The following is a 23,355-nucleotide window of genomic DNA, read 5'->3' on the forward strand; positions in this document are numbered from 1 at the left end:
CAGGATCAGGGGTGTGGACCACCAAGTTTCCTCTGGGAAGTGACTGGATATGAAGGTGTTGGGAAGCTGAGGCGCTGATAAACCGTAAGCAAGCATGGGCTGCCCTGAGTCATTGCCAAGTCCACTGGGGGTGTTCCTGCAGCTCATTGAATTACTTCTCTATCTTCTCATCCTCCCTCTCTCCCACCCCTCTTTAGAGATAGTTAAAGAGTGGCAGGAGTAGGGAAGGGGACCCATGCCCTGGCTACTCACAGTGCCCACTGCCTGGGAAGGAGGAAGGAATGCCTGCTGCAGAATGAAGCCTATAAGCGGCCCCAGCACATTCTGGGCACCCCGCTCCACTTCCTGCCTGTGGACATCTCTTTCCTGACCTCCTTTGCCTTCTGCAGTCCCTGCATGACTTGCACCCAGGTGACGTGTTTGCTCAGTGACAATTTCTCCATCCATGGTCCTGTCCTGGAAAGAGAAGCAGAACCAGGCTTGGATTCCAATGACTCAGAGGGGTGTGGCCTGCAGGTCCAGCACTGCCTTCCTGGAGCAGCTGCAGTATTCCCTGCTGGTGCGCACCTGGGAGGAGAGGGGGACCAAGCCCCTCTGAGCCTCAGGTCCCTGGGAAAATTGCAAAGACCATGGTGCCACAGTGCAATAAGTGAAAGCAGAGCTTTGAAGGCATGCTCAGTGCTGGTCTCCAGCACTCCCAGTTCACCTACTGTTGATTCAGCCGCTTTTCTTTCCCTCTGAGCTCAAACCACCACACTTCTCCTGAGCTCCTGTCAGGTGAGTTTTACACCAGAACCAAGGTATCATGTATACCTTCCCTGAGGGGTAGGTACCCCTTTCCACAAGGCACCCTTGAGAGTGGCTGTCAAGAGTGCTAACCCTTCTTAGGCATCCCATTTGTTGGCATCGAGGACCTTTAGGCTTGCTAAATGACCAACATCACTCCTCATCATCCCAAATCTAAACCCTATGTCTCATAAAGAATAATCCTCCGTTCTCCTCCTGTCTTAGTCCTTAATGGTAACACTCTACTTTGGGTCTCTATATATTGTATTCTGGGAGTCTCAGGTCAGAGAAATCTTACAGCATTTGTCCTTCTATATCTGGCATACTTATCCTAGGGCGGTGTTTACAAGGACCAGCCACCCATGTGCAGGGTGAATTAGATTTTTGTTGCTTTGTAAGGCTGAATGCTGTGTCGTATGAAGGTGTCATGTCTTGGTCTGTTTGTCCATGGGTGGACATCTGGATCATTTTCAGTGTTTGACTATCATGAGTGTTTGACATGTTAGGCATGTGAGTGTAGAAATAGCCCCGCTGATAGCCTCCTTCCAATTATTTTGAAAATGAAATTGCTGGAATATAAGTGATTCTGTTTCATTTTCTTAAGGTTTATATATTTGAAGGGTAGAGTAACAGAAAGAGATCTTTCGGCAGCTGGTTCATTTTCCCAAGTAGCCGCAATGACTGGGACTGAGCCAGGCTGAAACCAGGAGGCTGGAGTTTCTTCTGGGTCTCCCATGTGGATGAAGGGGCCCAAAGACTTGGACCATCTTCTGTTGCTTCCCAGAATGCATCAGCAGGAAGCTGGCTAGCAAGTGGAGTAGCTAGGACTCCTGTTGGCTCTGCAGTATAGGATCCAGGCACTCCTAGCTGTGACTTAACCTGCAGCACCACTATGCTCACCCCTGTAGAAGGTTTTGAAGTCAGAAAGTATGAGTCCTCCAACTTGGATCTTCAAGATTGTTTTGGATATTTGAGGGTCCATGTGTCTGCTATTTACCATACACATAGACCAGCATAACTACCACTGCCATCAAATGTAAATCTAATCCTTCACCACAAAGTTTCTCCAAGGCTGCCCCTTTCTGGTCACCCCCAATCTCTCCTCTCCCCTGAGCCATGAGAGCCACTATCCTATTTTCCACCACTGTAATTTTATTACTAGGGAATACAAATGGAGTCATGCAACATGGAATCTTCAAGACTGGCATCTGTCACGAGGCATCCAAGTTGTTGCAAGAATCAATTATTTGTCCTTTTTATTGCAGAGAAGTATTGCATGGTATAGATGTGCCGTGGTTTGCATAACCATTTCCTCCATTAAAAGGTATTTTGGTGGTTTCCAATCCAAGGCCTTTACACATGAAGTTACTAAAAATATATAGACATGGGCCCGGCGGCGTGGCCTAGCTGCTAAAGTCCTCGCCTTGAAAGCCGGGATCCCAGATGGGCGACGGTTCTAATCCCGGCAGCTCCACTTCCCATCCAGCTCCCTGCTTGTGGCCTGGGAAAGCAGTTGAGGACAGCCCGATGCATTGGGACCCTGCACCCATGTGGGAGACCCGGAAGAGGTTCCAGGTTCCCGGCTTCGGATCAGCGCGCATCGGCCCGTTGCGGCTCACTTGGGGAGTGAGTCATCGGACGGAAGATCTTCCTCTCTGTCTCTCCTCCTCTGTGTATATCTGGCTGTAATAAAATGAATAAATCTTTAAATATATATATATATATATATATATTCATTACTGTTATTTGTGTACATAGATTTCAAAGGCAGAACGACAAAGAAAGAGAGACCAGGAAAAGGAGAGACAGAGAATCTTCCATCTGCTGATCGGATTCACCACTGACACTGACAGCCAGAGCTAGGCCCTGGCAAGTCCAGGAGACAGGAGCTCTACCTGGATCTTCCACATAAATGTCAGGGGCTCAACTTGAGCCACATCATCCACTGCTTTCCCAGCTTCATGAGCATAGAGCCAGATCAGGAGTAGAGCAGCTGCGACTCGAACGAGCACTCCAGTGTGGAGAGCTGGCAAGGCAAGTGGTGGCTTAACATGTTGCACCACAACACCGTTCTGAGTAAAGCCTTTTGCATAGATGTAAGCTTTCATTTCTGTTGGATAAATGCCTGGGAGTATGACTGTGTTTAGTTTTGAAGGAAACTACCAAGCTTTTTTGTACCATTCATATTCTCACCAGCAAGGCATGAGGTCCAATTTCTCACAAGCATTTGTTATTGTCACTACTCTTTTTAATTTAACTGTTCTGAAAGGTGTGCAGTGGCATGTTAATTTACATTCCCCTAGGTTATGGTTAGTGACACTGAGCATTTTCTCACATTCTTATTTGCCATCTGTACATCCTTTTTGGTGAAGTATGACTTCGTGTCTCTTGCCCATGTTGTTATGTTGAATCTTGAGGGTTCTTTATATAATCTAGACACTCAGCCATTGTCAGCTATGTGATTGATAAATATTTTCTCCCCTTCTATTGCTTGATTTTTCATCCCCTTAGTAAGCTCTTTCACAAAACAAATTTTTTAAATTAAAAAAAGACTTACTAATGTTATTTGAGAAGCACAGTTACAGAGAAGGATAGAGAGGGAGAGAGATCTTCCATCCACTAGTTCATCCTCACCCCTTCCCCACCCTAAAAAAGGCTGCAACAGCAAAGACTGGGCAAGGCCAAAACCAGGAGCCAAGAGCTTCATCTGTGTCTCCCATATGGGTGCAGAGGCCCAGGCACATCAGCAGGGAACTGGATTGGAAGCAGAGTAGCCCAAGAATAGAACCACTGATTATATAAAACGTGTGTTACAGGTGGCTTAACCCACAGTGCCACAACACTAACAAAGAGCACAATTTTAAAATCTTGATAAAGTCCAACATATTTCTTTCATAAAACAAGTATTTTTTAAAAAAAGAATTTATTTATTTAAAAGGCAGAGAAAGAGAGATAGAGATTTTTCAGTCTCCTGGGTCATTCCCCAAATGGACCAAGCTGAAACCAAGAGCCTGGAACTCGGTGTGGATGTCCCATGTAGGTGACAGAGGCCAAATACTTAGGCCATCTTCTGGTGCTTTCCCTGTTGCATTAGCAAGGAGATAGATGGATAGTAAAACATCAGGGACTCAAACTGGCATCCAGTGTCATAGGTGGCAGCTTAATCCACTGTGCCACACTGCTGGCCCTAAACCATGTGTTTTTGTCATATCTAAACTCACATCAAGAAGTCCTGCATAATATTCAGGCTAGAACCCTGTAGCTGACCTGTAGAAAAGTCCCATTAGCCCATCGGCTAACATCCTTGAACAGCTATCCAGCAAAATCCTGAGCCAGAGAACTATTCCAGTGTCCAACTTGTGATTCTTAGCCCTCCTAATGGATACAGCAGAAGTCGAGGTCACATGCTTTGTTGAGAGGGTGGCTGCTTCCCTTCTGTCAGAATCACACCTGCTCAATGAAGCCTTCCCTTTCCTGTACTGTGAGTGAGCTGTTCCTTCAGGACCCTTGCTGTAATCTGAGCTAGATACCTTGGCATTGTAACTACAACAAGCAAGTGATTTCCTTCAAGTTCTTAATCTGTTTATTTTTATCCTGGATATCTCTGTTCAAAAAAATAATAGCTAACAAATACATAGGTATGTAATATGTAAAATATGCATCTTTGTAATTATTTTATTTTGATAATCTTTACATGGTTGTTTAGGGCACAAAGGGTCAAGGGCTACAGGACAGTGGGTAAGATCATTGTTTCCACATTTTTTTTCTATATCTGGGGTAAGGGGGGAGATAAAGGGAGAAGCCCCACCCAGCCTCCCACCCATCCCAACTTGGGGCATGCTCCAAAAAATATGGAATGCTCACTAATTTGCATTTCATCCTTGCTCAGGGGCCATGCTAATTAATTTTCTCTGTATCATTCCAATTTTAGTATATGTACTGCCAAAGTGGGCACTAAAATATGCATTTGTGTGTGTGTGTAGAGAGAAAAACCATCTGGTTTTCTTGTTCTCTGATTATTTAAAAAAAAACCCTTAACTTATTTATTTAATTTGTTTGAGAGTTAGAGAGAGTAAGATCTTCCATTCACTGTTTCACTCCCCAAATGGTGTCAACAGCCAAGGATGAGCCTGGCTGAAGCCAACAGGTACGGTCTCCATCTGGGCCTCCAGCTGGGGTGGCTAGGGCCAAAGTCCTTGAGCCATCACCTACACATTATCAGGAAGCTAACTGAAATGGGATGTAGGCAGAGTGCTTCTTTAGCTATTGTGTCCACACCAGCACTTGACCTCCAGTCTCATGCCCCAGGAATAACCACTGTTATTTGGAGTCTCCCATATGCTTTGTGTGTGTAAGCTTGTACACATGTATATCTATGCATATGTAGGCATATAGTTTCAGGAAATTTTTCCATTCCAAGGTCATATATAAATTTGTATTTTTCCTGGTATTTTAAAACAGCCTCAAAGTTATTTTGATTTAAGAATGAAGTTGGGCTACAGAATTTTTTTTTTTTTTTTGGCAAACCACCTGCCCCTATAACATTTTGAATAATTCATCTTGCCTAAATGCTACTTTTACATATAGTAAATTTCAAAATGTGTTTGAATGCTGTACTTAATGCCCTGCTGTTAGTCTCTCTATTCTTGTTTCCTTGGCTTTGTGTTTTGTTTTGTTTTGAGTTGACCTGGCGGTTTTGCATACTCTTCCAGTTGAGCTCTCCTGACTTGGTTTTCCATTTCTCCCAACCAAGGGCCACTTGATTCTTTCAGCACATTAGTCACCACTTTCTTTAATGGAGGAAGCATGAAATGAAAGTCGTGCAGTTTCACCTCATTCTTTTATACACTGAGATTGTAGAGTTGGCCTCGCACAAGCAGCGCTTGTCTCCAGACTTCATTAAAGCTGCTGCTTTACTGCCCTACCTTCCTGCTGGCGGCCCCAGTCGCTGGGTGCTCAGAACCTGCTGCCAGGTGCACCCCATTCCTCTCTTTCCACACACCCTCCTGGCTGCTTCCCATGCTTCATGATCCACCAAGTACATTGGGCCCTACTACTGCCTTCCCAGCAGCTCTGCTCTAGTAGTCAGATCACTTGCACTCACCAAGTCCAGAAACATATTTTGGGGAACTTCCTCAGCCTCTCAGGCCACGCGGTGTTCTCTGGCCACTTCAACGCAGAGGACCTTCTGTCACAGCCTGAGCTACAAGGTACAGAGGTACCGCCTGGCTCAAACCCCATGTCCCTCATGCAGAATGAGGAAGAGACGCCCAGAGCATCTCTTCCACAGGAAGTTGGAAACTCCAAGGGGCTGAATTTGCTGGAACTGCAGATCTAGCTTCTGCTTCTAGCTTCTCTCTGGATAAAGACAGAACCAACATCCTGACCCGTCCTTACCCACCCAGATGCAGTGGTTCTCAATCCCGCCTGTGTGGCAGCCACCTGGGGAGATTTAAAAGCTGCAAGCCCCAGGGCCCCACCCCAGAACAGCAGCTTCTGGTGTTCCAGGAGAACCACAGGCTGTTCTACCTGCTGAGATACCATGGGGAGAGGCTGCAGGCAGGCTGCACAACACTGAGATTACATAGATGCCTGGGGGCTCCACAAAGTGCAGAAAATGGGATTAAAAAATAAATTGATCTTGATGCCCAAACTTTTTTTAAAAAGATTTTAAAGATTTATTTGAAAGGGAGAGTATGAAAGATGGAGAGAGGGACCTTCCATTCACTGATTCACTCCCCAAATGGCCACAATGGTCAGGACTGGGCCAGGCTGGATCCAGGGACCAGGAGTTTTACCCAGATCTCCCACGTGGGTGTATGGAGCCCAAGTACTTGGGCCAGCTTCTGCTGCTTTCCCAGGTGCATTCGTAGGGAGCTAGGTTAGAAATGGAACAGCCAAAGCCTGACTAATGAGCAAATAGGATGCTGGTATTGTAAATGACCTCTTATTTTATTTCTTTTTTTTTTTTTTTTTTGAGATTTATTTAGCTTTTATTTGAAAGGCAGGTTTACAGGGAGAGAATGAGATACAGAGAAATCTGCTATCCACTGGGTCACTCCCCCAAATGGATGCGATAGCCAGAAACAATCTGGGAGCCAGGAGCTTCTTCCAGGGCTCCCATGTAGGTGGCAGGGTCCCAACGCTTTGACCTGTCCTCCACTGCCTTGCCAGGCCACAAGCAGGAAGCTGGATGGGAAGTGGAACAGCCAGGACCAAAACCCATATGGAATCCTAGCTCCAAATGCAAACAAAGACTTAACTTGCTATGCTGTGGCTCCAGCCCTGCAAGCAACCTCTTAATCCACTGTGCCAAAACTCTGGCCCCTTTTAAATCCAGGCATAGTTTCTTCATGATAAAAATTTCCATGAGCTTTTTGAAGGGCCTATCATATGTTTATATGTACAGAAGTAAGGCTGGAATCAGTTGGAAAATCGAAGGGAAGAGATTTCTCCAACAATTTTATTCTCTAAAGACATTGGGATGCCAGTTCTGTGGCAGACTGGGTAAGGCCAACACCTCTCATGCCAGCATCCATAGGGGAATCTATCCTAGAATCCTGACTGCTTCGCTTCTGATTCAGCTCCTTGCTAATGTTCCAAATGCTTGGGACCCTCCACCCACATGGGAGATCCAGGGGAAACCCCTGGCTCCTGGCTTTGGCTTTTAATATCCCCAGCTATTGTAGCAGCCATTTGGGGAGTGAACCAGCAGACAGAAGATCTCTCTCCCTGTCTCTCCATCTTTCTAACTCTCCTTTTCAAATAAATAGAATAATTTTTAAAAAATCAAATTTTTATGCTCAAATAATTAAGGTGCTAATTTTACTATCTTTAATTCTCTCAGGAATTGTTTATAAAAAATACTCAGTAAGAAGCTGCAAAATCCAAATGTATGGGGGTTGGCAGTGTAGCCTGGTGGATAAAAGCCACTGTTTATAACACTAACATCCCATTTGGCCACCAGTTCATGTCCCAGCTGCTCTGCTTCCAATTCAGTTCTCTGACAGTGCTTCTGGGAAAGCAGAAGATGGCCCAAGTGCTTGGACCCTGAAACCCCATGGGATACCTGAATGAAGCTGCTGACTCCTGACTTCGACCTGGCCCAGCCCTGGCTGTTTCAGCCATCTGGGGAGTAAACCAATGAATGGAAGATCTCCATCCATAACTCTTGCTCTCTGTAACTCTGATTTTCAAATAAACATTTCTTTTAAAGTCCATGCACATGATCCCTGCAATATTGTTCCCATGCTTCTAAAAGATCTTGGCTCAAAGTCTCAAAGGCAGCCAGATAGGTGACACCGACTCCACCCCTGTGCTTGTGGGAACCAGAAGAATTAGCCAGGAAAAGTATCCTTTCCAAAGGGGTTGCAATTTTAAGTGTCCAACCCGGGCTCTAAGCTGGGATTCCACAGAGCAATTGCCCCCCTACACAGGATGTTAAGGCTTCAGCATGCACTGACTTTTGCTCCTGCCAACTCCCAATTGCCTTGCAATATTCCACCATCTGCAGAAATTGGTCTAGGAGCAAATGGAGACTCTAAGATGGACTATGTCAATCAGTGGATTCTTCAACGACCTCATCGTGCTTGGAGTGGCGAGATTAGCAGCAATTCATAACTGTTGAACTATCAAAACCACTTGAGCAAGACCAAGACCCTCAGAGCATGCCCCACATCAGGGATCTGGGGTGGGTGGGAGAGTGGGTGGGACTTCTCCCTTAATATCCCCCTTTACCTCAGATACATGAAGGAAACAATGTGGAAATAAGAGTCTTACCCACTTTCCTGTAGCCCTTGAACCTTTTTACCCTAATTAATTATGTGAAGATTGTCAAAAATATAATTAATAAAAGGAAGAAAGAAAAAAAAGAAATTGGTCTAGGTTGCAAAATTGTTTAAATTAAGAAGCCAACATTCAAAAGCGTCAAGAGGCTTATCTGAATGGGAGCAGATGTCGCAAATTAGAAGTCTCTAGCTCACTGGGAAAGAGATGTCTTCAGCAGGGAAATGACTGATAGCAATAGCCCCGAGAGTTGACTTTGAGGAGGCAGGCACACCAGCCTGAGTTGGAAGGAGGAATTTGTTCTAATGTACATGGAGGCAGCTGGGATCTGGGGTGTAGCTGTCCTATGAAGACAATTCAAAAGCCTCAAGGAAAATGAAGTGAAAAGACAAGTTGGAGGAAGCAGAGTGATTTGACCTAGCAGGTGCACCCCACATCACAGTCCCCTGGCTTAGAGTCCCAGCTCTGTTACAGATGCCAGCTTGCTTCTACTGCAGATCGTGGGCAGCAGCAGGTGACAGCTCAAGGACTTGGGTCCCTGCTACCCCCACAGGATACCTAGATGGAGTTCCCAACTCCCGCCTTTGACCTGGTTCAGCTCAGGCTGCTGTAGGCACTGGGCAGTGAGTGAATCAGTGGATGGGAGTTTTTTCAGTCTCTGTGCCTCTCAAATCAATAATTTTCATTTTTTTAAAAAAAAAGTTCAAACCCATGTAATGTGTGCATAATGTGCATTTTCTGTGGCCTATAAAGATCACTTGTACATGTTCAGTTACATCTCACATCCCTACTGGCAGCCTCACCTTGACATGCCTGGAGTCTCCTAACTCTAAACCTGTCCCAAGTTCTGTGAAGGAAACCTACTTCTGGAGTCGTCCGTGACCAGGGTTTGATCTCCCAGAAGCTGTCAGTCAACACTGACCTTTAAGAGTTACATCTCCAAGACCAGTGCTATGGCACAACTGGTTGAGCCACCAGCTGGATGCCAACATCCCGAATGGGCACCAGTTCAAGTCCTGGCCATTCCACTTTTGATCCAGTTCTCTGTTCATGTGCCTGGAAATCAACAGAAGATGTGTCAAGTGCTTGGGCCCCTGCACCCATGTGGGAGACCCGGAAGAAGCTCTTCACTCCTGACTTCATCCTGGTTCAGTTCTGGCTGTTAACATCCATTTGGGAAGTGAACCAATAGATAGACGATTTCTCTCTTTCTCTCTCTCTTTCTGTCTCTTTTGCTCTATAACTCTCCATGAATGTTTGTTGAGTAAATGTTCTAAATTTCACGTAGGATTTCAAGTTTTATAAAATATATATTAATTATGATTCTGTTTTTAAAGATAATCATACATAGAAAAACACAGAAATTGAGCAAAACATTCAAAAATCATCTCAGAATAAGAATTATGGCTAAATATAATTTTCTTCATCCGGCTTTTTTTTTTTAGCAATTACGTTTCTTTCCAGTGGTGTGCTTAAAATCTTACTTTATAATTAGAGGTGAAATATTCTGGGTGAAATATGAGACGAAAAGGCTAAATACTGGGCCCAGCATGGTAGTCTAGTAGCTAAAGTCCTCATATGAGAGCCAGTTCTAATCCTGGCGGCCCCACTTCCCATCCAGCTCCCTGCCTGTGGTCTGGGAAAACACTAATGAATGACCCAAATCCTTGGAACCCTGCATCCATGTGGGAGACACAAAAGAGGCTCCAGGCTCCTGACTTCAGATATGCGCAGCTCCAACCATTGCTGCCACTTGGGGAGTGAATTAACAGATGGAAGATCTTCCTCTCTGTCTGTCCTCTCTTTATATCTGACTTTCCAATAAAAATATTAAAATGAGTCTACTAGGGTCCTGATTTAAAGGTGTTCTTAATGGCAAAAAAAAAAAAAAAAAAAAAAAAGACCTAAAGGAAATACAATAACAATTTGATAATGGAAGTTGGAATAACAAGTATTCTCCATTTCTTTCTACTTTTACTTTTTGTGTTTCCTCATATATTATATTGGGTATGAATTATTTTGATAATGTATGAAAATTAAAATAACAAATGTTACTGCAAACAAAAGAATGGAGACTTGGACTTGAGAAAAAAATGAGATTCTATTCAGCTGAAGATGTGACTAGATATTTGCTGGTACTCAAAGAAAGGACTGGGGTGACAAATGAAGGGTATCAAGGAGGAGGAGGTAGAGCAGGAATGAGGGAGTTTGGTGAGAGAAAGATAAGATGGTGCCAGGGGGGTGAAGGTGCATTCAGCCAGGGAGAGCTGGATGTGGCGGAGGAGAAGAGGAGCAGGGAGAGTCAGCGGGGCTATCCCCCACTGTGACAGACTGAAAGACCCACCCTCATTGAGTCCCAAATCAATCTTTTCTTAAAAAGATATATTTTAAAAAAAGATAATCATTTATTTTTATTTGAAAGACATTGTACAGCAAGAAGGTGAGAGATAGAGAGAGGGAGAGAAATATCTTCCATCCTCTGGTTCACTCTCCAAATGGCCACAACAGCCAAAGCTGGGCCAGTTCAAAGTCAGACAGTAGCCTCCTCTAGGTCTCCCATGTATGTGTAGTGTTCCAAGTGCTTGAGCCATCTTCTGCTGCTTTCCCAGGCAATTAGCAGGAAACTAGATTGGAAGTGGAGCAGCCAAGACTTGAAGCAGCACCCAAATTGCAATATGGACGCCACAGGTGAAGCCCTAACCGATTATGGCACAGCCATAGCCCCAGATGTTATTGTTATACCCATTTTGCAGACAAGGAAAATAAGACACCAGGAAGCTAGGTAATTTTCCTGTCTTTATTTGAGATGTAAAGTTACAGAGAGGGAGAGACACACACACACACAGAAGTTGATCTTCTATCCACTGGTTCAGTCCCCAGTTGGCAACAGTGGCCAGGACTAGGCCATACTGAAGTCATTAACAGGAGCTTCATCTGGGTCTCCTGAGTGCAGGAGCCCGAGTACATGGACCGTCTTCCACTGTTTAGCCCAGGTGCATTAGCAGGGAGCTGGATCTGAAGTAGAACCTCTTGGACTTGAACTGGTGCCCTCATGGGATGCCAGCGCCACAGGAAGATTAACCTGTAAAATCACAACACTACCTCATCGCATCCTGCCCACCACTAGTCACTCTTAATAATAAATCAATGAGCATGTGAGGGAAGAAAAAAAGTGGAAGTCAAGCAACAGGTAAATGGATATCCTTTGCAAACTTTATATGGTCTCTTTCAGAATAGAGTGAATAAAAAGTATATGTTATAATTTCCCCAAATGCTTTCATAACACTAGGTTTTCAAGTGAGGTGTTTGAATCAGGATATTCATGACTTGACTTCATTGTGCATTAATTCCATGTGGTAATGACTGACCGTACCAACAAATAGCAGGATATATCCTCATGGTCTCCAAGGACTGCCTGGGTAATGGAATAATAATGCTGATTAGGCTGTGGTGAGTCCTCTTCTCCCTAGGAAATAGCAGTGGGTAGTCTTCATGCAGAGCAGCAGGTGAATAATCAGATAAAAGAAAAGCACTTAATGAAGTCACAGAATACTTAGTGAAAATGCTTTTCACATCTATTTTTGTAGCACAATAAAATCAAAATGGGGGTTAGTTTTAAAATTCACAGCCTATCTACAGAAACTCCTTGGGACTTCTTGCCTACATAGAAGATGACTTTAAACAGAACTAGAGATTGTGTTGTAAATGGAAGGAATTCAGAGCTCCTTTATAAATAGCATATACATTGGTATGTAAAAGTAGTTTTAATTAGAGATAATTAAAATAATAGACTATATTTAAAATAATTGCACACCAAAAGATATCTACAAAGTGAGGGGAACTTGGCCAGAACACTTCAACATGAGCAATATCAAAGCATAAAATAATACCTTGTCTGCTTGAATATATTTTTTTCTAATCTATCTTTTCACCCCACTTGCCCTTCCTATGTTGGGAGGAGGGTTTACAGACCCTGTTTCAGCAGGTCCGGAAGTGTTTTACTGGAGATACACTGCTCTGTGACAAAGGTACATACATTTACCATGTAAATGACAGTAATGGAATCCTCCCTCACCCCCAAATATATCGTTATGTGTCTGAGATACAGAAAAGTGTGTATTTAATATACAATAGGACTGCTTGTTCCTCTCACTAAGAAGTAACTTGAAAGAAAGTCAAGAGGTGGAAGTTTGGCCTGGAGGATCAGACAGCGTTTGACACAGTCACATCTTGTACTGGGATGCCTGACTGAGGATCCCTCAGGCTCTTCTCCCAGTTCTGGTGATCTGGCTAGCATCGTGGTGCAGGAGATGCTCCTGCACAGTGCAGGCAGGGGTGATGGCCCCAGCAGCTGAGTCCCTGCCACTCACGTGAGAAATTTAGGCTGGAGTGCTCTCTCTTTGCTTTTGGATTGACCTAGCCTTGGTTGTTGCAGGCATTTGGAAAGAAAATCAGCTGATGGAAGCTATCTGCCTTCCAAATAAATAAATAGAAACATAAGTTCATCAATAAATAAAAGAAACTCAAGCTAGAAACTTAGAAAGAAAAAAAAAAGTTTAGTGGGCAGATGTTGTGAGATGGTAGGTTAAGCCACCGTCTTCAACGCAGTCATCTCACACTGGTTTTATTCCTAGCTGCCTTGCTTCTACTCCAGCTCCTTGTAATTGAACCTGAGAGAGCAGCAGAAGACGGTCCAAGCACATGGGCCCCTGTTATCCACATGGGAGACCTGAATAGAGCTTCAGGCTTTTGCTTCAATCTGGCCCAGCTATGGCCATTGAATCTACTTGGGGATGAACCAATGGATAAATCATCTCTTTCTTTCTTAGTCACTTTTTCTTCCTTTCTCTCTCTGTTGCTCTGCCGTTTAAATAAACAGATTGAAGCGGTCTTTAAAAAGAAAGAAATGGGTCTGGCACAGTGGTCTGGTGCTTAAGTCCTTGCCTTGAACACTCCAGGATCCCACATGGACGCCGGTTCTAATCCCAGCAGCTCCATTTCCCATCCAGCTCCCTGCTTGTGGCCTGGGAAAGCAGTGGAGGACGGCCCAAAGCCTTGGGACCCTGCACCCATGTGGGAGACCTGGAAGTTCCTGATTCCTGGCTTCAGATCGGCACAGCACCGGCCATTGCGCTCACTTGGGGAGTGAATCATCGAATGGAAGATCTTCCTCTCTGTCTGTCTTCCTCTTTGTATAACTGACTTTGCAAAAAAAATAAATAAATCTTAAAAGAGAGAGAGAAGTAGAACCTAAGAAGACATCACACGAAATGCAAGTTAAAATAATAAGACTTAATTTCTCCATTCAAATTAAGAGAATTTTTAAAAATGTATTTATTTTTCTGAAACAGTTACAGAAAAAGAGAGAACTTAGTTTGCTAGTTCATACCCCAAATGGCTGTGACTGCTGGTGCTAGGTCAGGTGGAAAATAGGGGTCAGGAGCCTCCTTCAGGTCTCCCACATGGGGAGGGGGGAAAAGGAGCCAGAAGCATTAACAGGGAGTTGGATCAAAGTGGAAGCAGCTAAGACACGAACTGACAGCCATATAGGATGCCAGCACCTCAGATGGCAGCTTAATCTCCTGTACCACAATGCCAGCTCTAAAGTAGGAAATTATTTTTATAAGGTTTACTTATTGATTGATTATTAAATGGCAAAGGACAAAGAAAGAGAAACAAAAAGAGAGAGATCTTCCATCCACCGGTTCACTCCTCAAATACCTGCAACAACCAAGGCTGGACCAAACTGAAGTTGGGATCCATGAACTCAATCCAGGTCCCACGTAGTGACAGGGACCCCGGTGCCTGGGCTGTCACTTGCTGCTTCTCAGTGTGTATTAGTAGGAAGCTGAGTGATAAACAGGGGTAAGCCTCCATCCCAGGCTCTCCAGCATCGAAGGCAGGTGTCCCACGTGGCGACTGAACTCGCTGCATCCCAATGCTCACCTCAGTAAAGTGTATTCACAATTATGGTGCCCAAAGCCATGTCAGCAATCCTCACCACTAGAAGTTTAAAGAGATTCAAACATTTTTAGAAAGTAATCAGATCATGTATCTTGAGAGGAGCAGAAAGGTTATCTCTCAATTTTGCAATTCTGATGCTAAGAATGTTTCCTAAGGAAATTATCCCAAATGTGGAAAAGCTACCAGCAAGAAACTATTCATCTGTGTGTTTTCATAATAGAAAAAAAAAAGGAGGAGGAAGAGGACCCTGAAAAATATCCAAAGAATATGCAAATTATAAAACATGCATTTGATATATTCTGCAGGTGGTAAAAATGAGTTACAAAACCCAAGGAGAAACGTTGAAGAACTCTTAGGGTGATTTAAATCTTCACAGCAGAGTGTAAATGTGTGCCACAGGAAGGCAATTCTTTAAATTTATGCTTAAAATACCAGAAGAAAAGACATGGAAAAGATAATGATGAGGCTGTTAGTGTGATCAGGGTATAGAAACTTTTGTTCTTTTTCTCTCCTTTCTACATTTTTGCATGTGATTATGTTGCTTTTTAAATGGAGACATTAGTCAATGGTTTGATTGGGGATAGGGATTCACTTTTTGGAATATGTTTTGGGAAAGTGAGGGTAATATTTTTCTAGTTTTTTAATTTTTTTAAAGATTTATTTTATTTTTTATTAGAAAATCAGATATACAGAGAAGAGGAGAGACAAAGAGGAATATCTTTCATCTACTGATTTACTCCCCGAGGGGCCACAACAGCCGGAGCTCAGTCAATCTGAAGCCAGGAGCCGGGAGTCTCTCTCAGGTCTCCCAAGCGGACGCAGGGTCCCAAGGCCTTGGGTCATCCTTGACTGCTTTCCCAGGCCACATGCAGGGAACTGGATGGGAAGTGAGGCCTGTTGGGGTTAGAACCAGTGCCATATGGGATCAAGGTGCATACAAGGTAAGGACTTTTAGCTGCCAGGCTAGAGCGCTGGGCTCCCAGTTTTTCCTAATGTCACCAAATTTCTGAAGGCTTAGTAAAGCTAGGTTGCCTAAACTCAAAGTAAACTTTTGGAGGAAAATTTTAGTAAATTACAAATGAAAATGCTGCTGATGAAATATGAGTAGAAGATGCAGACACCATACATTACTTACACTCTGATTTTTGTTTTAAAATATTTTTATTAGAAATAAGACATATCTTCTTAGATGGGAAACAAAAGTACAAGCAATAATGGGGAAAAATGATTTAGATTTCAATTTAAAAATCTTTTCTGCCTTAAAGAACACCATGAAGAAGGTGAAATGATAACCCACTGGATGGACGAAAATATTTACAAATCAGTTATCTGATCTGGACCTTGTATGCAGAAAATATAAAGAACTCTTAGAACCTAACAATCAGTAAAATAATCTAATTGTTAAAATATAGACAAAGGATTTAAGTAAACTTTTAAAAAATATGCATTAATTTTTAATTGGAAAGGCAGATCAGATTTATAGAGAGAAGCAGAGACAGAAAAAACATCTTCCATCCATTGGTTCATTCTACAAATGACTGTAGTGGCCAGAGCTGAACCAGTCCAAAGCCAGGAGCCAGGAGCTTCTTCTGGGTCTCCAATGCAGGTGCAGGGTCCAAAGCTTTGGGCCGTCCTGTGCTGCTTTTCCAGGTTATAAATAGCAAGCTGGATAAGAAGTGGAACAGCCAGGACATGAACTGACACCCATATGGGATGCCAGTGCTAACAGGTAGAGGATTAGCCTATTGAGCCACTGGGCTCGCCCCTCTAAGTAAAATTTACTAATCTTGGAAGCAAAGTGTCGTCTTCCCCAGACACCAAGCCTAGTAGTATTTTTATCTTGCATGTCCAAGCTTTAGGACTGAGAAGCATATATTTCTACTACTTATACGTATTTTTTTAAATCAACATTTCTCCAAACAGTACATGCAACTAGCCACATTTCTCCAAACAGTACATGCAACTAGCCTAAAAAGAACATGAAAAAAATACTCAATATCAATAGACACAAGGAAAATACAAGCAAAACCACAGTAAAATGCTTCACAGCACTAACTAGCATGGCTAAAAAAAAAAAAAAAAAAAAAAACGCAAAGTTTTGGCAAGGATGCGGCACAATCAGAATCCATGTACGCTGCTGGTGGGAGTGGAAAATGGTCCAGGTGGTTTGGCCACATTCCTCTAAAAGTTAAACGTGGAGTTAGCATATGAGCCAACAGTTGTGTCCTATCAGAAATGAAAACATAGGTTTTCATTTCAGACAAAGTTTGTACAATATGTTCTTGGGTTCATTATATATAATGGCCACGGAGTGGTAACAGTGTCCAACAACCGACTAAGGCATAACACAATGAGGTACAAGGAAATTCATTCAGTGAAATGAAGTTCTGATACATGTTACAGCATGGATGAACTTTGAACTCTCAGAGTGGAAGAAGTCGTTCTCAAGAGGCCACATTGTGTGCTCCTATTTATTTATTTTATTTTTTAAATTATTTTTTAATAATCTTACTTAGTTGATTAGGGAACAAAGTGTCAAGGGCTACAGGGTGAAAGTGGGTAATACCATTGTTTCCACATCAATATCATTTTACCCTGTCTCTGGGGTCAGGGAAAAAAACAAAGGGAAAAGCCCCACCCAACCTCCCACCCATCCCAGATCCCCAACGGGAGGCGCACTCTGAGTGTCCTGCTCATACAGTTTTGATAGTTCATCGGTTCTGGATTGCTGCCAATCTCTCAGTTCCAATCGCAATGAATCCTATTCAGAATCCACTGGCTGACAGTCTCTTCATGGTTGGGGTTCTAAGATCAGCGGTTCAGTTGGAGGGATCTCCAAAGAAACTTCATCTGAGATGATCCCAGGCCTGATTCTTGCGCGAGTTTGCTAGTACAGAGTCCGACACCATCCGTCACACCAATCAGCTTATGCTCATGCTGGTCGTTGTGATTGCTGTGTTCGTTCTGTTTCCAGTCCTGTCTTCCTCGTGAACCAGTGGGTGTTGTAGTCCAGCTCGATCCTGCCCACTTCATACTCGGTCCTCATGCAAACCAGTTGGAGCTGCAGCCTGGTTGGGGCGACTCCCCATAACCCCCACCAGTTCTACCCCCTACCCTGGTTCCCATGCTTGCCAGTACGCACTGCAGGCTTGTCAAGTCTGTCCCACATCCCGTTTAGCTCTCGCACATGTCGATGGGCATTGAAGCCCAGCTCAACCCAACCAACCTACTATCCAGCCCACACACCTACTGGCAGGTGCCCTTCTGTACAGCCACCCCTGCCCCTGTCCTGGTGTTTGTGCTGTCCAATGAGAGTGGTAGCCCCGAAGGAGGTGCCCACTATTTCCCTTCTAGGCCACACTCCTACTCCCAGATTATGCACTCTCCAGGTAGTTCTGGCATTTGACTTGACAGAATTAGCTCCAAGTGCCAGCCTCTGCCAGCTAGTACTGCAGCTAGCCCAACCAACCCTCACCCACTCTGGTTTTTGCTTGCACCAGTCAGAACAGTCAGCCCACCATGGCCCTTCCCTTATCTAGCCCACATGAGGCCCACAGGTGTAACAGCCCTGCCTATTCTGATCTGCCCCCATCCCGACTCACGCTTTCCAGTGGAAGTAGTTGTCCAGCAGGGGAGCCCACATTCCCCTGTCAGCTTTGCCTCCTCCCCCTGATTATCACATGTGCTGTTTGGGCACTGCAACCACATCTGGTACGGCTCATCTCACCTTGGCGTTCCTTATTGTGTACTAGTATGTGTCGCAACCGAACCTGGCTCGACCCACACTCTGTTCTGGCGCTCGGACTCACCAGCGGGTGATGTGAACAGGTTCAGCCTAGTCTGCCCCCAATCCATGCCATGTGTATACCAGTGGGATAATTTCCATAGCCTGTTCTGGGCTGTTTCCTATTGTGCTTCTTGCGCTTACCTGCAGGGACTGTGTCCTGCCAAAGGAGTTGCCCAGGCTCCTGCATTAGAAACTCTCCCAGTGCCAGATTTTGCGCATACCAGTGGGTCCAGGAGCCAGCCCTGTTGAGTTCACCTCCTGTCCTAGCAGGAACAGTGGTGTTTCCTGACTGTTCTTCAACCCAATCTGGTTCTTATTGTTGGCTGTTTCAACCCAGCCATGGCTCTTCCATACCCCCATACAGCTTACACATGGTTCAGTAAGGGCTGAGACCTAGCCTAGTCTGTCATACATTTCCCCTGGTCCTGCAGAGCACCAGATGGTGTTGGGGTCTGGCCCAGCTTGGTGCTTCCATTCCCAGTCCACACTTGTGCCAAGTGGGATTACACTCATATCCTGATCGGAACGCAGCCCCATTTACAGCCCATGCGCTCATTGGTGGGAAACTCAACCCAGCTAGAGTATCCCCTTAGCTGCCCAACTGGGCCTATTCCCAGCCGTAGATCTTGTGAAGGCCAGTGGTTGCTCTTATTCAACTTGGTAGATCCCCTCTCTTGTCCAGTCCCCTTAGATGCTGTGGCTTAGCATCCCTGTCTTATGCAGATCAGTAGGTGCAAGGACCTACTTGGCATGACCTGTGCTCTAACCTGATTTCTGTTGTTTCTTGTGAGTTAAGGTTTGTTCAGCCCTGCCCATTCTGTCCCCTTCCAGTGGCAGCACGGCCCACCCCACATCCTGTTAAAGGATGCACTTTCAGGTGCTGCTGCCTTGACCTGCCCTGACTGTTTTGGGTTCCTGCACCCGTGTGTGATGGCAGGTGGCATGGTCACATCTAGCTTAGTCCATCCCAACCCCAGCTTGCGAGCTAACCAGGGGGAACTTGTATTTCCACAGGGTTGGGCCCACACAACCCCATAGAGTCTACCCCCAGACCAAGTTCTCTCGCATGCTGGATAGAGTCTTGACCCTGCCAGATGTGACCACTCCACCACTCCACCAAACAGTTGGGTAATGGTACCCATCACTGCCAAAGAGGCCCCCATCCATAGCATTGGTGTGGGCTAGTGTGTGACGATCAGTGATGTTCTAGGCAAACAGGCCATTTCTGTATTCCTAATTGGGTTGGTGTATCTGTCTAACCGTAATTGTCTCCTGGGTACTTCCCTCCAAACCACCAGGTCTCAGTCCCCACGCATGCCTAAAACTTCCATGACCCTATCACTGGGAATCACCCAAGATTCACTACTCGCCTACACTAAAATTGGACTTAGTCATGGGTGTCCCCAGGCAGCAAACATATCTTAAAAAACCCCAGAGTTTGCCGCCGAGTGGCCAGCAGGCAAAGCCTGGCACCACATGGTGCACTGGCTGCCCTGGGGGAGGCCAAGGACTTGTTCACTGCCTTGCGGCAGTGTCTTTGGCCTGAGCCCCCAGCATTGGGTCCGACTCGGCAGGGGCACCCCCCACAGCCGCCACACTGTGAGGAGCAGCACTTGACCCCAAACCCAAGGCCCGAACCGTGTGCTCCTATTTAAATGGAATGTGTAGAACTGGCAGATACACAGGGACAGGAAGTGGATCAGTGGTTGCCTAGAGCTGGGTTGTAGGAAGATGGGGGAATGGATATAGAACTTTGTTTTGAAAAGATAAAAATGTTCTAAAACTTACATTGCATTGATGGCTGTGCCAATCTGCAGGTATTTAAGATCATTTATTTTCTGTGCTTTAAGTAGGTGAATCATATTTGAATGAAGCTGTGAGTGTGTGTTTCAAAATTCCTATATAGGGCTGCCGGCTGCAACACCATATTCCATATGGACAGATGCAACACCATGTTCCATATAAGCACCAGTTTGACTCCTGGCTACTCCACATCCAATCCAGCTCCCTGTCAATGCACCTAGGAAAGCAGCAGAAGGTGGTCCAAGAACTTGGGTCCCTGCACGTAAGTAGGAAATTTGGATGCAGTTCCAGGGTCCTGGCTTCAGCCTCCCCCTGTTCTGGTCACTGGAAGTCATTCTGGGAAATAAGCCAATGGATAGAAGATCTCCCTCTTTCTTTCTCCCTCTCTGTTTCTCTGTAACTCTGTCTTTCAAATAATCAATAGATGTTTAAAAGAAGGAAGAGAAAGAAAAAGAGGAAGGAGGAGAAGAAAGAAAGAAGGAAAAGAAGGAAGGAAGGCAAGCAGGCAGGCAAATCATTTGCTCCAGGATCCTAACCGTTCACTGTGAAACCACAGACAAGGATCCTGCCCTCTCAGTGCCTTAGTTTCTTTCATGCTCAAATGACCCTAAGGCAGTTCCTGCCCCAGTGAGCTCTCTGTAGCCATAGCTCAGAAAGTACATGGGGTTACAGAGCAGGAGCTTGTGGCAAACTCCCACTGAATGCAGGGAACCACAGAAGCAGGAAGAGCAGGGCTAGTGGAATCAGTGGTGAGGGCTGGCACGGTGACACAGAGGTTAATTCTCTGCCTGCTAGAACCAGCATCCATATGGGCACCTGTTTGAGTTCCAGCTGCTCCACTTCCTACTCTGTCCCCTGCTTACAGACTGGGAAAGCAGTGGAGGATGGCCCAAGTGTTTGGGCCCCTGCACCCATGTGGGAGATCAGGAAGAAGCTACTGGTTCCCACCTACAGATGAGCCTAGAGCTCTCGCCGTCGGTCTCTCTCTCTCTCTCTCTCTCTCTCTCTCTGTCTCTCTCTGTCTCTCTCTCTCCTGCTCAGGTCAACCAAAGGGAAGCTTTACTGAGGCTTCGTAGCGGGTAAGGGTGCTAGCTTATTTGACCTTCTTCTTGGGGCTCGGGTTGTTGGTGTGGCCACATTTTTCTTGGAGTAATTGATGGTACGGGGGTACAGGCAGTCGTAGTACTTGCGCCGGATTATCCTATTGCAGTAGTACTTCTGGTGCAGGGAGAGCGCCATGAAGCCTCCCACAGACGGAGCACCACATGCAGAGTGGACCTTTCCGGATATTGTAGTCCGACAGTATGCAGTCCTGCTCCAGCTGCTTGCCAGCAAAAATCAGACACTGCTGGCCGGGAGTGCGGGCTTGGGGAAGGAGATGCCCTTCTTGTCTTGGATTTTAACTTTGACATTCTTGATGGCGTCGCTGGGCTCCACCTTGAGGGTGGTGGTCATGCCCATTAGGGTCTTCACAAAGATCTGCATTTTAGGGTCTGAGTGCTCGACCACCTGACTGACAAAAGACCTTCTCTTGTCATCTCTCCATCTCTCTCCGTAAAAAATCTGCCTTTTAAGTAGAAACAAATGGTTTTTTTTTTTTTTTAAAGCACTGGAGCAAGGCACAATGGCTCAACTGACTAATCTTCCACCTCCAAGTTTGGCATCCCATGTGGTTCATGTCTCAGCTGCTCCACTTACCATTCAGCTCCCTGCTTGTAGCCTGGGAGAGCAGTGGAGGACGGCCCAAAGCCTTGAGACCCTGCACCCGTGTGGGAGACCTGGAAGAAGCTCCTGGCTCCTCACTCCTGGCTTCAGATTGGCTCAGCTCTACCCCTTGCAGCCATTTGGGGAAAGAAACAGCAGATGGAAGATCTTTCTGTCTCTTCTCTCTGTAAATCTGCCTTTCCAATAAAGGCAAATAAATCTTTAAAGAAAGCTGGCAGTGGTACGGATACTAAGTGGTAGTCATAAGAGACCGTAAGGCGAAAAGCTTATAAATCCCACTCCTTGCCAACACCGTGGTTACCAGGTATATTCTTGGCCTACATGGGAAGTTTTCCCAACCCTTAGAGCTTTTGTGAAAAATGTTGAAAGACACAGTTTCTGAACATTTTGAATTCCTAATTCTGTTTAATTTTCCTCTAAGCTCACGGAGGCCAGGAGGTAGAATATTTCTTTCTGTGTCACTATCAAAATAAAAGATCAAATTTAGGCTTTTTTCCCCCAAAATTACTAAAATTATCTTAATTCGAAGGAAACATATTTGAGAGACACAATGTAATGGCTAAAGGAATATGAAGGCTGTTTGTCTGAACTGTCACACAGAAGTATCACACCTTCTACCAACAGTGGTTTAGGTTCTTACACATCTAGGCAAATAGGCTGCAGTTTTGCTCTCTTTAAACTTAAGTCTGTTGTAGAAATCAGCCCAAAAATCAGGATCAATTGTTCCAGTGGTTTGCCTTTTGTATCTCTAAATAAGGGGTCACATATTTAAGAGACATTCCCTCACAAGTGTACAAAAGGATGCATTTCTTGTTTGTTTTTGCATTTATTAATATTTTTCATTTTGAATTTTATGGTACAATTCCATAGGGTCTGGGATACCCCCCACCCCAGATTCCCACCCCCAACTGATTTTCCCCAATTTATTACATTAGTATAGTACTTCATAAGCAGTCATAAGTCCATCAGTCTGTTTTTAAGTATGTCCCGACATTGCTGGTACAGATAATATCAGACAGTCTAGCATCCCTTTGTCTAGATATGTCCATAAGTTTTATTGGGAGTCCATCTTTGATTTGGAAGTAGGGATGCGTACTGCATTGTGTCTTCACATCTGGATATGATAGAGAAGGATGCATTTCAAGGATGTTCAGCCTAATGGTTAGGACACCTGCATCCATATTGGACTGCCTGTGTTCTAATCATGTTTCCATTCCGCATTCCAGCAGTTTGGCTAATGTGTACCATGGGAAGCAGCAGACAATGGCTCAAGTAATGGGATCCCTTTCACTCATGTGGGGGACCTGGATTTCTGCCTGCCAGCTTCAGCCCAACCTAGCCTTGCCTATTGTGGGCATTTGGGAAGTGAACCAGCAGATGGAAAATCTCTCTCTCTCTCTCTCTCTCTCTCTCTCTCTCTCTCTCTCTGTGTCACTTTGACTTCCAACTAACTAATAAATACATGTTAAGAAAAAAACTGTGCATAGCAGTATTGGTGGCCATAG

At 44.9% G+C, this 23,355-nt stretch overlaps 1 non-coding gene and 1 pseudogene across 1 annotated transcript; both read right to left on the reverse strand.

Annotated features, from left to right (window-relative positions):
- Positions 1-4,630: 4,630 nt before the first annotated feature.
- On the reverse strand, positions 4,631-4,741 carry LOC118758944 (U6 spliceosomal RNA). The gene has a single exon (XR_004995893.1). It is a non-coding gene; the product is annotated as a U6 spliceosomal RNA (small nuclear RNA).
- Positions 4,742-21,218: 16,477 nt separating this feature from the next.
- On the reverse strand, positions 21,219-21,644 carry LOC101526936 (uncharacterized; annotated as a pseudogene).
- Between the last annotated feature and the right edge of the window lie 1,711 nt (positions 21,645-23,355).

This window comes from Ochotona princeps, chromosome 3 (assembly GCF_030435755.1).
Source record: "Ochotona princeps isolate mOchPri1 chromosome 3, mOchPri1.hap1, whole genome shotgun sequence".
Lineage (NCBI taxonomy): Eukaryota > Metazoa > Chordata > Mammalia > Lagomorpha > Ochotonidae > Ochotona > Ochotona princeps.